Below are 14356 nucleotides of genomic sequence, written 5' to 3' on the forward strand. Positions count from 1 at the left end.
TACTTGATAGATGGGCATCAGGCATGTCTCGGGGCAACGAGAGTGACATATTTCCTGAACTGGCCCTGCAAGTGATAATATTCACCTCTTCTTCGCTATCCCAAATCACACAGTAGGAACAGATGATTAAATCAACCAATCACCCAGCCTTTCCCAGTCTTCTCATTAAATGTGCTGGATTACTGGCCCCCAACCAGCTGGAACTACTCCAGGAACAGCAGGGTCAGGGACAGACAGGTGGGCTGTTTCTCTTCGGCTTTTTTTTTTGTGTGTGTGTGTGTGTTTAGTTGGCTAAGCGACAGTGGTGTCCTCCAGGTTACTTTCAGTTATAAATAAGGCAGAAAGAGTGTACTCTCCTCTCTGGTATCCATGATTAATGTCTGACCTTTTTTTTTTTTTTTTTTTTTTTTTTTTTGTTGTCTCAGAAAACTAATTGCCACGTTTGACAAATGGGAGCTTTGGATTTCCTGTTGTGGCATTGATGCAGGGGCGTGTACATAGAATCAGGATGCTGTGCCATTCTGCCTTGGGTTATTTTAATGTTACGGAAACTTGTCCACAGTTCTGAAATTAACCGCGATCTGGAGGAAATCGCCAAGTATGTTCTAACCATATTACCGGATAATGTTAGCAGGATGTTGGATTTTGTTTATTTTTTACCTGTGTATAGACATGCAGTATGATTTGAGTCGGATCTCTTCTATATTTTGATGTAAATGGGCCAAATTTTACTGTCTTTTACTCTGATTGATCCTTTGTGAAATATGTGATTTGTGGATTGTTTGGGCAGCTGCAATCCGTCACGTTCATCACTAAGAAATGAACACTTTAAAGCGACAATTCACCCCAAAATCAAAAATAATACATGTTTTTCCTCTGGCCTGTAGTGCTATTTATCCATCTAGATTGTTTAGTGTGAGTTGCCTTCTCTCGAATATAGTAGAATTAGATGGCACTCAAGCTTGTGGTGCTCAAAGCGCCAAAACAATACATCGGAAAAACACAACAGCAGTGTCTCTTTGAAATTACTCACAAACAAAGTGCCATCTAGCATCATCGTATTCAGGAGAACGCAGATATCTCTATGGCTGATATCTCTAAAACTCTGATCTTGATGGATTTGGATAAACAGCACTACAGGCCAGAGGAAAAATCTGAACTTTTGATTTTAAGGTTAGCTGTCCCTTTAAAAGAGAACACTCCTTACTTGCCGTTGTTTTAATCATGTAATGTAAATATAATTTGTGCCATCAATGATTACAGTAAACAATCTTTGTTATCAGCAGTGTGAGCAAAGTGTTCATAGCGTGAGAACCAGAAGAATGTTAGTGGCTTTAACACTAAAACAGCACATTTGTGGCCGAACTGTATTTGCAAGTACGACGTTAAAATCGTCCACCAATCTGGCTACACAGGCTGGAGGAATTTGGGCGAGGTAAATAGAGAATTATGGGGAAAGTATGCTAAATTGCGCTGAGATACTTTATTGTAATTGTCTTAACTTTCTGGCATTTAACATGTTTCTCTGTGGGAAACTCCTAAGTAGGCCAGAATAAACCATATAAAGGACTTTGCAAATACTTTCTGCCTCAGGTCTGCTTAAAAAGTTTTCCATGCCCTGACAGAAGTGGTTTGGTGAGTGGCAAAAAAAAAAAGATAAGGACTGCGAAAAACAACTGGCTCAAAGTTCAGCTGTAGAATGTTTTCACTTTTTTTTTTCTATTCGGTGGCTGTAGTGTTATGCCAAGTATGTACTGTTTTCTTTTCCTATTCCTTATTCTGGTTTTACAGTATATTAATATATTTACCTTCCTCACTTTCCTTTCTTTGAAATAACAGCTATATTTTTCAATAAAAGAGAAAGCTGGTAATCTTTAACTGTGGCTCAGCTGCTTTTGTTTAATCTCTAATAAGTCTGTCACCGCAGGAGGCCGCCTTGTTTTCAAAATCTTTTGCAGGTTTGTTCACATTCTGCTTCCAGGATGCTCGCTGAAATCTGACCTTCAAGCGGACCCAAGAATTTTTACCGAGGGAGCCGCTGAACGAGATCCAGCCACGTCCACGGTTTAACAAACACCCACTCCGAGTGGATTATTCTGCACAAATAACCCTGACATGAAAGACAAAACCTTGTTTAACAGATTCAACTTTACAAGCAAGATGAGACTTGTTAGCTAATTAGAACCCTGCAGCCCGACGCTGATTTTAACTGTCTGTAGAGCCTGGTTGAAAAAAAACATAAACACGCTTAAAACACTCAGATATACTGTAAAGATATTCAGGTTTCAAAGAAAACTATTTTTACTTTCTTGTATGCTTCAGTTCATTCTGTGTCTGTGCAGAAGGGGAGGAAACATAGCTTAAATGGTGCATTCATGATGAATTGAGAGAACAGTAGATTAACTGTACAGATGGAATACATCACAGCTTTTTTCTCTTTCTTGTTTTTCAAGCATAAAACCAATTTGTCCATTTGATGGCCATCTGGATATGTGATGACATGCAGTATTATCTCCATTATTCCCACATTTAAAGGGAAGATTCACCACTTCACACATGTATGTCCAATCAGTGTCAATTAAAGCGATAAATTCCTCTGTGTGTGCGCTTTCTTGACTGAGAGAGCTCGCTGAGCCGTGCCGGCGCTGCCTACATGTACCAGGATGCATTGCACATAAGCTTTTGAAACCCACGTTGCAGCGCATCACCGCCTTAGTTGCCTATAGTTGTTTTTTTTCATCGGGCCAAAACATAGCATTAGGTGACAAAAAGACTCATCTAGCACGCCACCAGGCTACTTTAGAGGCAGAGACTAGAAATCCAAGCTGATTTGTAGTTCTTCATTACTATGACACCAATGAAAGCAGGAAGAACAACAGATTTTGCTGCAGGAGAGTGTTTTGAAAAAGGTCATAATAAATAGCTGTCTGAATAATTAGCTTTTTAGATAAAGAAGTAAAATAAGTTGGATATTGGTTAAGTCAGATTGTATAAGATACCAAGTCAGCTAACAGACAGGTGGCACATTTTTAAATATGAAACTTTCTTGTGCTTTCCTTGAATTTTTAATCTTAAGGAAGCATAATGGTCGGTTGTTTTAGCACAATAAATGTGATGAAGAAGTGAATTAATCATTTTGAGTATATGCATATAAATATGTAATTTACCACAACTTTACAAAAGCTCAAAAATGCACCTTGAAAATTCTTTAAAAGTACTTCAGTTTGACTTTGGAAAAGGTGCCGGAAGCCCGTTAATGCAACACACACTGAGGAGTTCATCACATTTACCATCAGCACCAACTTGACACCCACATGGAAAGTGGTGAATTTTATCTTTAACTTACATTCATTTGTTATCAGTGGGTCTGAACCAATATAGCGGCACACACATGTCCCATGTCACCTCAGGACAGTTTCACATTTTCATGTGAGAGTGAGATGAAGACGGTCTTTACATACCAGCTTAAACAAGGGAGACCGAAGGGGAAAATCCTGAATTTTGTTTGAATAATTTCTGAAGAGTTCTCCCTAATGTAAGTCTGCCTAAAGTCATCTATTTCAACTAAGTACACTTACGCAAGTTATTTACTTAAGTACAATATTTACTCATGGTTCATTTTATGCTACATTATACTTTACTACTTGTAGTTACTTTATAAATACTAGTATTTAACATAAACATATGATCATCTGATAAAATATTATATATATGATAAGACATGGTTATTGTATAACACTAACTTTTACACAGTTGATGCTTTTACTTTCAATACATTTTGCTGGTAATACATCTGTGCTTTTATTTTGGTAAGATTTTGAATGCAGAACTTTTACTTGTAACAGACTATTTTTAAATTGTGTTGCCGCTATTGTTAGTTAGTAGAAAAGGATCTGAATATTTAATTATATTTCTTAAAAAATAAATAAAAATGGACAGAAGGTTTAGCAGATTTCAGGATTACCTTGGTTGCAAAACTTTTGAGTGCTCAAGGAAAACCAAAAAAGAGCTTGTGGATGTACTTGCTCATAGCTGTGCCACCATCGCCATCTAGTGTCACGTTTGTGTTACTGCAAGTTCAGGTCCTGGATTGTTTTTCTGCAGATTCGACGTGCAGGTGAGGATGTATTAATGTTTTCTGAGTCTAAAGTTTTGATCAAATTAGAGGAGGCTGATTCTGCTGCTGTCATATGAACCAGTGATGTTTTTTCTCAGACAGATGCTGAGCATGATGGGAACATTTTTAAGAGATTTGTTATTTTCATGTGTATAGCCAATAAATAATATGTTTTGGTTCAAATCAAGAGTGGGGGAGGATTATTTTGTCACTTAATTATCCTCCAATATTACATTGTGGCAACAGGTGGTCTTAGATCTTGTCCACTTTAGTCTCCCTGGTGTCCATACCGTGCCATTACTGACTTTAAGAGGGATTTCAGCCTTCTTTTCTTCCAAACAGACCCTCTTTTTTTACTTACTTGCGTCAGGCTGTTTGCTGTTTGTTTGGCGTTCGGAAAAGCAATATTCTGCAAATACACAAAGCTCATGCTGATCCCTCAGACAGGTCTGCAGGACAAACTATTCATGGGTTTTCAATCCTCATTCTCACGTAACACAGCTTTCACAATGTGAAAGTGTTTTTGTCTGCATCATAATATATAAATGTTTTCCTTGGGAGTATAAGCAAAATTAAGGGCGCGAGAAAAAGCCAACTCATGTTTTCACTGACTTATCTCAAGCACTTCCTTCAGATTTTTTTCTTTATTATTATAATATAGATTTGGTCATAGTGCTGCAGTTATTTTTGTTTCTTCTCACTTCTCACTCCAGAAATAGTCATCGTTTTGTCTTATAAATTGCCAGAATCAAGAATAACAGTCGTTTTTTCATGTTTATATCCTCTAAAACTAAAGCCACCAAATGTCTCCTAATCGCCAGTAACGCTAATATCCTCCCCTCATGGCTTGTCATTTGCACAATACAGCAAAAAGCATACAAAACGCATTTTGCATGGACGGCTAAGAGGATTTCTAAATTGTGCTTTCAGTAATGTCTCGTCTTTTGTTTCAGTCTGAGGGAGGACAAATAGCTGGATCAGAATGGTGACTCAGTGGAGCGACCACGTGGGACAGCCTGTGTTCTTGCCAGCAAGATGAAAATCCTACTGAAAAATTAATGTCTGCGTGTTCCGCTGTAAATATTTACCCTGCTTTATCTCTTGTTTGATGTTCCCCGTCTACTTTACAGCATGGTGTCTCATGTATCTGTTGAATGTCTGAATTAATCAACCAGAGGGACGTTAAGATCATGCAGCTGTTTGTTTTCTCACAGTTTCTTGAAATGCTCTTCTGAAACTCTTATTCTGTGTAGTTGGATAATAAAGTTTTCTTACCGAAGACCAAAATGCGTACCTCTGGGTTCATGGGAGGGCCATAAAGAGAACAAATCTGAAAAAGAAGAAAGAAAAATAAAGGAGAACTAATAAAATACTTAGTAATACAAGAATAAATAAGTGAACAAATATAAAGAGAAATAAATAAAAGAATAAATATGTGTGGAAAAATTTTCATTTCATTGTTGTTATGTTACATTTATTTATTCATTGATATGTGTATTTTTTTAAATGTGGAAATATAAAGAGAAATAAAATAAAAGATAAAGACATGTGGGAAAAACTATTCTAATTATTTTCATTAATATTCACCTTTATTTGTTAATTTATTTAGATTTTTTTAGATGTATTTATTTATTTTTGCATATAAATTAATTTAGTAATCATTGATTTATTCATCATAAATAAATGGAATTTATTTACTTACAAGGAAAAGAAAAAACATTAGGAACTGTTACCCTCCTCTTTATATTTCCTCCTTTTTTTCTTATTCTTTTACAGATTTCTTTTTTTTTTTATGGCACCTAATGACTCCATAGGCTTTACCTGCTATGAAATGATTCTTAAACACTAATATATATCACAATAGAAGGTCCTGTATCAATGTAGAGGGATCAATAATTATACAGTAATAATTATCATAGAGACAGAGGACATACATTTATGTTTGTGTATATTTGTACATATATATATATATGTGTGTGTGTGTGTGTGTGTGTGTGTGTGTGTGTGTGTACTTTATCTTATTTTATATTTGATCCTCTTCTAAGAAAAAGGGACTCACCCTCTGCTCTGTAATCGTTCATATGAACCATCAGTCCTCTTCGTCGTCTAAACCATCATCAGTGAATGGAAATCACTGTCAGCAGCAAACGGCGCATCTCAGGGTCACTGCAGAAACATTTGATTAACACTGAATTAATTATGCAATTTAGCTTTTCATGAGTGCACACTACACCGTGTCTATAGTTTAATAACTATCACAGATAAGTATCTCTCCTGAAGTCTTCTGACCTCAGTGTTCTGCAATGCACTGAGCTGAACACACTTGAAATGAACAATGAAAGTGGAAGACGGGCGTTGGCCTTTGAACAGTAATGACAAAACAAAACCAGCGATAGTTATAACAACTGACACAGAGGTGAGACACAATGATAAAGGACAACAGAGATATTGTAGAGGATGAATTTGGTCTGTAGAGACTTTTAAGATTTTAGGTTTTGATGTCATTAAAAAGAGAAAAGGTTTGAGTGCACAGACAAAAACTGTTCCTGACCAGTAGATGGAGCCATTGGTTTTTGTCCAGCCAGACTAGAGGCGCCTCTGGCATCTAAAGCATGACACTACACAGACTTACATACATTATTGAGGTTATAATGTGTTGGGATCCATTTTTGTTCCGAGTATCAATCTTCTAAACTGCTGATTCCCACCAAAACCTTTCCCTGCTGCTCTGATTGCTGTGATAGTGATAGTTTGGAGTGCAGTGTCAGCTGTTACACCCTCAACATGATTCTTACAAATCACTGTTGCACTAACTTCACATGACCCGGAAACTCTCTGTGAAAACAGCTGTGTTCTCACAGCGCGGAACGCACTTTTAACGGCCAAATCATGAAATGAAATGTTGACGTTCTTCTAATTTTGCTTGGCATCGGCTGAAGTTATTTTATCATGTGAACATTTCTGCTTTGCTTGGAGGAGAAGCACGAGGACAAACAAATTCAAGGCTGTCAGATTTTCTCAGCCATTTACGATGAAGTAATGGTTTCCAGGTGTTAAAAGAGATTCTTCTATCGTGGAGGTCATCTCGGCTGATTAAGTTCTTCTGTTACGTTCGCATCATGCCACACATCTGCTCGTGGCAGAAACTTATTGGAAATCAGATGTTTACATAAACACAGATACAGATTGATATTTATTCTGCAGAAGCAATCACACGTGTGAAATCAAACAGCTGTGAAGGACTTAATGGAATTCAAACTGTGAGCTGTTTAATAGGAAAACTAATGATGCTGTAAAATGTTTCATTTGACTTTCACTATTCATATTTCAGGATTTCTAAGGACTTTTTTTCAAATGCCATGGGTGTAATAACACGTAAATAATGCAATACAACATATCTAAATACTGGAATCCATGAGAGGCATTTGAAATGGTGATCCATTCTCTGAACCTGATCTAAACTGTTTTCTCTCCTGTGTTTATGACTTAATTACAGGTGGAACAAAGGTTTTGCCAAGATAATCTTTTAGAGTTTGTTTTTTCCCTCTGCGATACAGGTGTGTGTGTCGGTGTGTGTGTGCTGGTTTGTAATGTTCGTGTCAGCCACAAGAAGCTGAATGCACCACTACCTGGTGCAGCCACTTAGGCTAACGCTAACGGCAAATTAGCGTCAATTAAAATACAGTTCTGGCCGAATGACAGACATGACAGCAGCGTTACATATCATGTTAACACACGATCTATACAACTTGTGTTTAGAGAGCCCGGAGAAATTAAAACTCATTTGGAAGACAAGAATGATGTTTTTTGCCCTGTTTAAAACACGGGGTAGTGATGCACTTTAGCCTCTTGTGGCCTGAAAGAGCATGACAACAAAAACACTTTGAAAAATGATCCTGACAAAGTTTTTCACCTGCCAATTTTCTTAAACTGTTTTCACAACTTGAAAAATGATTGTGATTGTTATTCTGATGTTCCGAGGAGCTTAGAAAGATTGTACTGGCAAACCCTTTTTTTTCATCTCTAAAGTCATAAACATAGGAGAGAAAAAAAAACAATTTAGATCAGGCTTAAATAATGGATCACCACAATTTTTCTCAAGTGCCTCTCAGGGATTCTGTATTGAATTCCTTTTTTCCAAATATTTCAGTTATTTGACAGTCCTCACCACCAGCACATTTTGGCAGCTATTCCTCTAAAAATGAACTTGGCGATGGCTGACTTTAACTCGAATTTGGCGCTCAGTGGGTTGTAATTTTGAGGGTTAGGATTACAGATCATGTGTTTCTAGAGTGATTGCTGAGGAGAACCTCTTATGTTGAGCCCTTTAATGTAGCGTCACTTAAATGCACCTTTGAGCAAACGGTGAAAATCTTTCGCAGGCTGATCAGCGATCATTTCTTCCTTTGTTTAGTCTGAGCAGGTTTGTATTCCTTGTAATCCACCATTTTATCCTTGGCACAATTGTATTCGCAAGCAAGCAGTAAAGGGAGAATGTGTACATTGTGTAATTCATAAAAGGAAAGAAATACATTGAAATAACAGCTGGAACGACTGGATTTGGACTTGGTCGGTTATTTTTGGCTCATGTTCCCCGAGGCTATCGCTTTCATGTGATATAGTACTGTGCATGAGATTTTTTTTCTTTTTTGTATTACTCTGTATGTGAACATGATGGGGAGTTGCAATGCGGAGGGTGTGATTGCAGCGCACTCTGAGAAAAACACACCAGTTTCAAGTATAGACTGTCACCGAGGGGTCTGAAGCCAACCACGTGCACCTCAAACACTTAAATATTTAGTTTAGTTGTGCCGAGCCGGTCTGAGCCAGCCAATTAATCTCTTCAAATGAGAGAGTGGTCAAACAAACCAAGATGGGTGCGTAATGAAGCCAGTACCTTAGTGAGTGTGTGAGTGTACGTAGAGTTGTGATTGAGCTTAGTGCAAAGTACATCTAAACAATGACTGACTACATGAGGGAGATGCTTAACAGCTACAGTTGTTTCCTCAGCTTGCCAAAATGTTAAAAGACTCTTTGATATTGAAACTCACTGGGGCTCTGGGGGGCGTGGGAGCTGGCTGGATATGAAAAAAATATGCAAAAAGTGCCCCCTGGGGTGTCCTTCTAGTGGATGAAATGTGATAAATTGGACAAAACAAGATAAAGTGCCCTCTAAAGCTCCCTTCCAGTGAGCAAGACATGGTAAAGTGTCATCTAGGGTTCCCCTTCAGTGGACAAAAGGTGATTACATGGACAAAATGTGATAAGGTCCCCTCTAAAGTGCCATTCCAGTGGACAAAATGTGATAAATTGTCCTCTAAAGTGCCCTTACAGTGGATGAACCATGATCAAATGCCCTCTAGTTTGCCCTTCCAGTGGACAAAACATGATATGGTGCCCTCTAGGGTGCTCTTCCAGCGTACAAAACCCGATAAATTGCCCTCTAAAGTTCCCTACCAGTGGGTGAAACATGATGAAGTGCCCTCTAGGGTGCCCTTCCAGAGGACGAAACATGATGATGTGGACAAAACATGATATGGTGCCCTCTAGGGTGCCCTTCCAGTGTACAAAGCGTGATAATTCGCCCTCCAAAGTGTCCACCAAGTGGACAAAACATGATAAAGTGCCCTCTACAGTGCCCCTCCAGTGGACAAAATGTGGTCAAGTCCCCACTAAAGTCCCCTTCCCACGGACCAAACATGATGAAGTGCACATACCCCGCTGCATGCAGCTGATGCCCTTATATTTTCCGCCCCTTAGTCTACCATTGCTGAATCTGTTTCTAACCTCCATCGACATATAGGTTGATTTTGAAAGCTGTTTGAAATTATCCATCATGTCAAGGTCCAAGGTCTGGTACTCATAAATTATAATTAATGAGTCTGGCAGGTGTTTTTTTTTCACAGGGCATCTCAGTCATTTTTAGCTGAGTAAGCACATTTAAGTGACGGGATAACAGACGCACATTAAGGGCTCACAGCGGAGGACTCTGGAATAACAAAAGTTCGGAAACGGCCCCCTTGTGTAGGTTTGAGTGCCTGGACGACGCCTTTTTTTCTAGCTCTGGTTCTTTCAAGCGAGTTTCAAGCCCTGGGAGCCCTCAAACAAATGGGAAAACCGTCATGGACGTTTGTCCAGGTGGTACAATTAACCATTGGCCTCCTGTTTTTAAACTTCTCTTCATGCTTCAAATATTGCGAGTGAGCATTCCAACATGGCATCCAAGTTTAAAGCTGAATAACAGTGAAAAAAGGGACCCACCTTCTGGTCTTTAATTGTTGGCATTAACCCTCAGTCCTCCTCGTAGTGTAACCCAGCGTTAATGAATGGCAGCTGATGTAAGCAGCAAACGGTGGAGGTCGGGATCACTGCAGAAACATTTCAGAAACACTGAATTAATTATGCAGTTTAAGATTTCATGAGGGCATAGCACACTCTGTCTATAATTTAATAACTATTACAGATAAGTATTTCTAAGTCTTCTGATCTCACTAAGTGTGGACACAATGCGATGCGCTAAACTCTTCCAGTGAAAGTGGAAGAAAGGAGTTGGACTTAGAAGTCTTTACTAGAAGCACAGACGGTATCATACTTAGTGGACAGAACCTACGGGTCTGATAAAGTGAAGGCAATGCAGGGGTGCCTTAAACCTGTATTCTTTCTAATTGCCAGCAGATGGTGACGCCACTGGTGTATCAGGAGGAATTACACTGATCAGCCACAACATTAAAACCACTGACAGGTAAAGTGAGTAACACTGATCATCTTGTTACAGTGGCACCTGTAAAGAGCTGGGGTGTATTAGGCAGCAAGTTTTTCAACTTGATGTCTTGGAAGCAGGAAAAATGTGCAACATGGAGGTGTGAGCAACTGACAAAGGCCAAAAATTGTGATGTGGGATGTTCCTGGTATGCGATGGAAGGACAACTGGTGACAGGATATGGGCACCCAAGGCTCACTGATGCTTGTGGGGAACGAAGGACAGCCTGTCTGGTCCTATCCCACAGAAGATGAAGAGATTCCAGAAGACCCAGTGCATTGCAGGTTGCTACGTATGTGGCTGCGTAGCTGCAGACAGGTCAGAGTGCCAATGCTGACCCCTGTCCACCACCAAAGTGTCTACAGTGGGCATGTGAGCATTAGAAGTGCCCCACTGAGCAATGGATAAAATGGATCATTTTTAACTTCTAGTAGTTCTTAATAAAACCTTACTTTGACAAAGAAATGACCATATCTCTATCAAAGTCAAGGCTTGGCATACATGTTTTTTCCACTGGTTATGTAGGGGTATGGCAGTTTGGGATGCATATGCCCTAACTATACATTAGCTTTATGAACAATGTGATGGGAATGATCATTTATAGTTTTGAGACATTCCCAAGCTATTTGTTGGTCAATCCACTGTTGAGTCTACAGAATAATGTGTGTGGACTGGCTTCAATCTCATCTACTGATCTTCAAGTTCGCTTTATCCTTTGGTCCACGGTTATTCTTGACTAAACCCTCATTTGTGCTGCATTATAAAAGGTGAAATCTCTGATTGTTAGGCAGGTGGCGTCAATTTTAAGTTGAGATTTATAGATCGCCGGACACAAGACTAAGTTCAAGTATAAATCTAAGAGCTAAGGTAAGACCTAATCTAAGGTGTTCACTTGATCTCAATCTGATCGAGCATCTGTAGGATGTGCTGGAACAACAAGTCAGATTAATGGAGGCCCCCATGTTGTGACTTTTATTTGGTGCCAGATGCCACAGGACACATTCAGGACACCTTCAGAGGTCTTGCAGAGCCCATACCTTGACGGGTGAGGGCTGTTTTGGTGGCACAAGTGGGAGCTACAAAACACTACAATATTAGGCAATATGTGTTAGGATGCATGAGTTTGAGGAAACTACTGAATAAAATGTCCTGTGTCTGCATTTTAATGTCATTGATTGAAGAGCAGATGGAAATGTTAGATGAAAACACTTTCTTTGCCTGGACTGAATCCAAACAATAGCAGTGCACAGAGGAAGTGCTGTATATTGTACAGTGGCCTTGGATGCTGGTCTGCTGTGGAATGCATGGGGTAGTGCTGGATATGATTATAATAATGGCACTTGGTAATGTGGTGAGCCATGGTATGTTGGATATAAAGCCCTGGCTGTATCCCCTGTTTAAGTAAACATTACAGTATAAAGGCTTTTGTGTTTACCACGTTCAAGCAGCGGTGGTATTCCAGAAAGGAAATATTGCTTCTTGGCCTTTGATTGAATGATATGCTCTTAGTTTTAAGTGTTTTGTTTTGGAGTTATTTTTTCAAGAGTCTATAAGTCTGTGAAATGCCCTTAAATGCCAGGGAAGACCCACTACAGAGATATCAAGTGATTAAACAGTGGATGTTTTTGCAGAATGTAAGGTTACAGAGCCCTGACATGCCATAGCTTCGCATCACCACTCTGACATTACGCATCCTGTCTGCTACTACTGAAAAACAGACGTACAATTCCTGTCAGTTTCCTCCTAGCGTTTCCTGCTGTCAGTCGGAGAGCGACCAGGCCGACACCCTTCGCTTCCCCCCTCTGGGATTTAACCTCTCACAGGGTGGAGAGGGTCAGCTTCCTTCCCCATGAGAAGGCATGGAGGGAGGGAGGAAAGGAGGGAGGAGGCACATGACTGGCTCCATCTTTGCCCTGGGAGGAGGTGGCAGAGAGGAGACCCAACATATTTACAGAAAACACAGGCGTGCCCCGCACATTCTCTCCCTCTGAATGAAAAAGCTGGGGTGGGGTCGAGAGGGATTTCACAACGGAGGAAATGGACTGGACGGATACTTCACTACTCCATCATCTGCGCCTCCCTTTTCCCTCAAGTGTTTATTTTTTACCAGATGTGCATGTGAATGTGTGTGTGGTTGAACGTATCCTGAGGAGGTGTTCCTACGGTTTCGGCTGAAGCTCCAGGATTTGAGGGGCTACAGTCCCAAAGCCTCATGTTGACTCAGAAGAGCCTGATATCCTCCATGATGGCATTGCTCCACCCACTGCTTATGCTGCATCCAGTGTTTGTTAATTAATGCCAGCTCACGACTGCAGAGACACAGCATAGTTTCAAAAACCTTCAGGATTTGACTTTGCTGAAGAGAGGTTGTTCCGGTACAACATTATCAAATAAAAAGAGTAATTGTTAAAAAGTGGGTCATTTTCTGCAAAACCACAAATTAGATATGAGAGTTAAATGGTCTTCAGTCTTTTTTACAAGGACAGAAAGTGATACACGAGACAGACTGTCGCCAGAATAAAGATTCAGGCAAAGGGTCAAGTGCTGTATACACTAAATCAAATTGCGAAGATAATAACCTAAAAGGCCACTATCTCCATTTCACCGTCGTTACACTGAAGTATGAGACAGTAAAAAAGAGACATTGAAATTCCAGAGTCTCACTGGTTAATCTCACCCATCTGTGACCTGCCTCTGCGTTCTGGATCTCTGCCTGAGAATTTGGCCCTCGTTGCAACTCACAGGGATTTCCTGTAGGATGCAGTGCTGAATCACTGCTCCAAAAGTCTTTCCATGTAAAGGGTGGACCGTCATTATACTGTATGTGGATGACAAGGCCTGAATTTACTGTGATGCATTATCACTGCATTATGGCTTTGGAGTTTAAATTTTGCTCTACCAAAACAACAAGAGAAGCAGTATTATGTGGTCAAGGAGTCAAGAAGTATTATATGGAAGGTAGTAGTGTTTTAGTACTCGAGATTGGTCCTGGTCTCAAGACTACTTTTTCAAGGTCTTGTCTCAGAATTGACCACATATTTTCTCGGTTTTGTCTTGGTCTAAAAGACAAAGAGGACTCTTATTTCTAGAAAATCCTCTGTAATAAAATTTGTCCACTTAAAGCTGAACATTCAATGTACAATTTGAGTCCATTTCTAACCCAATTTTTGAAACGTATGACTCATTTTAGAGTCGGACTGATTTTCACCTTTGTCGGGCATCATTTGTCGTGTAGTGCACAGGGAAGAGTGAGGATTGATCAACTGCTACCGAAAGGCCATTGGTCATTTGGATCAATTTCCGACATGTCAGAAATTTTGGTTGCCCGTTGTCAGGCTCGGATAATTTGAACAGCAAAATGTAGGTAGCTTAGCTCCAAGTCTCTCTGCAAAATGGACAAGATGTACTGTCAATGTCTTCCTCGTCACCTGGGACCAAAATAACTTTTATCAGCACTTGGAAAGGAAGCATAAAGAAAG

At 39.7% G+C, this 14356-nt stretch overlaps 1 long non-coding RNA gene across 1 annotated transcript in view; it reads right to left on the bottom strand.

Moving 5' to 3' along the window:
- Positions 1-6174: 6174 nt before the first annotated feature.
- The window catches only part of LOC146312264 (uncharacterized), a 249466-nt gene continuing 241284 nt past the window's right edge, over positions 6175-14356 (bottom strand). Inside the window, exons 5-6 of the long non-coding RNA XR_014772190.1 lie at positions 10379-10485; positions 6175-6283 (exon numbers count right to left, since the gene is read on the bottom strand). This is a non-coding gene — a long non-coding RNA (uncharacterized LOC146312264). The remainder of the gene's footprint in view (positions 6284-10378; positions 10486-14356) is intronic.

This window comes from Lutjanus erythropterus, chromosome 17 (assembly GCF_056507025.1).
Source record: "Lutjanus erythropterus isolate fLutEry1 chromosome 17, fLutEry1.hap2, whole genome shotgun sequence".
Taxonomy (NCBI): Eukaryota; Metazoa; Chordata; class Actinopteri; order Lutjaniformes; family Lutjanidae; genus Lutjanus; species Lutjanus erythropterus.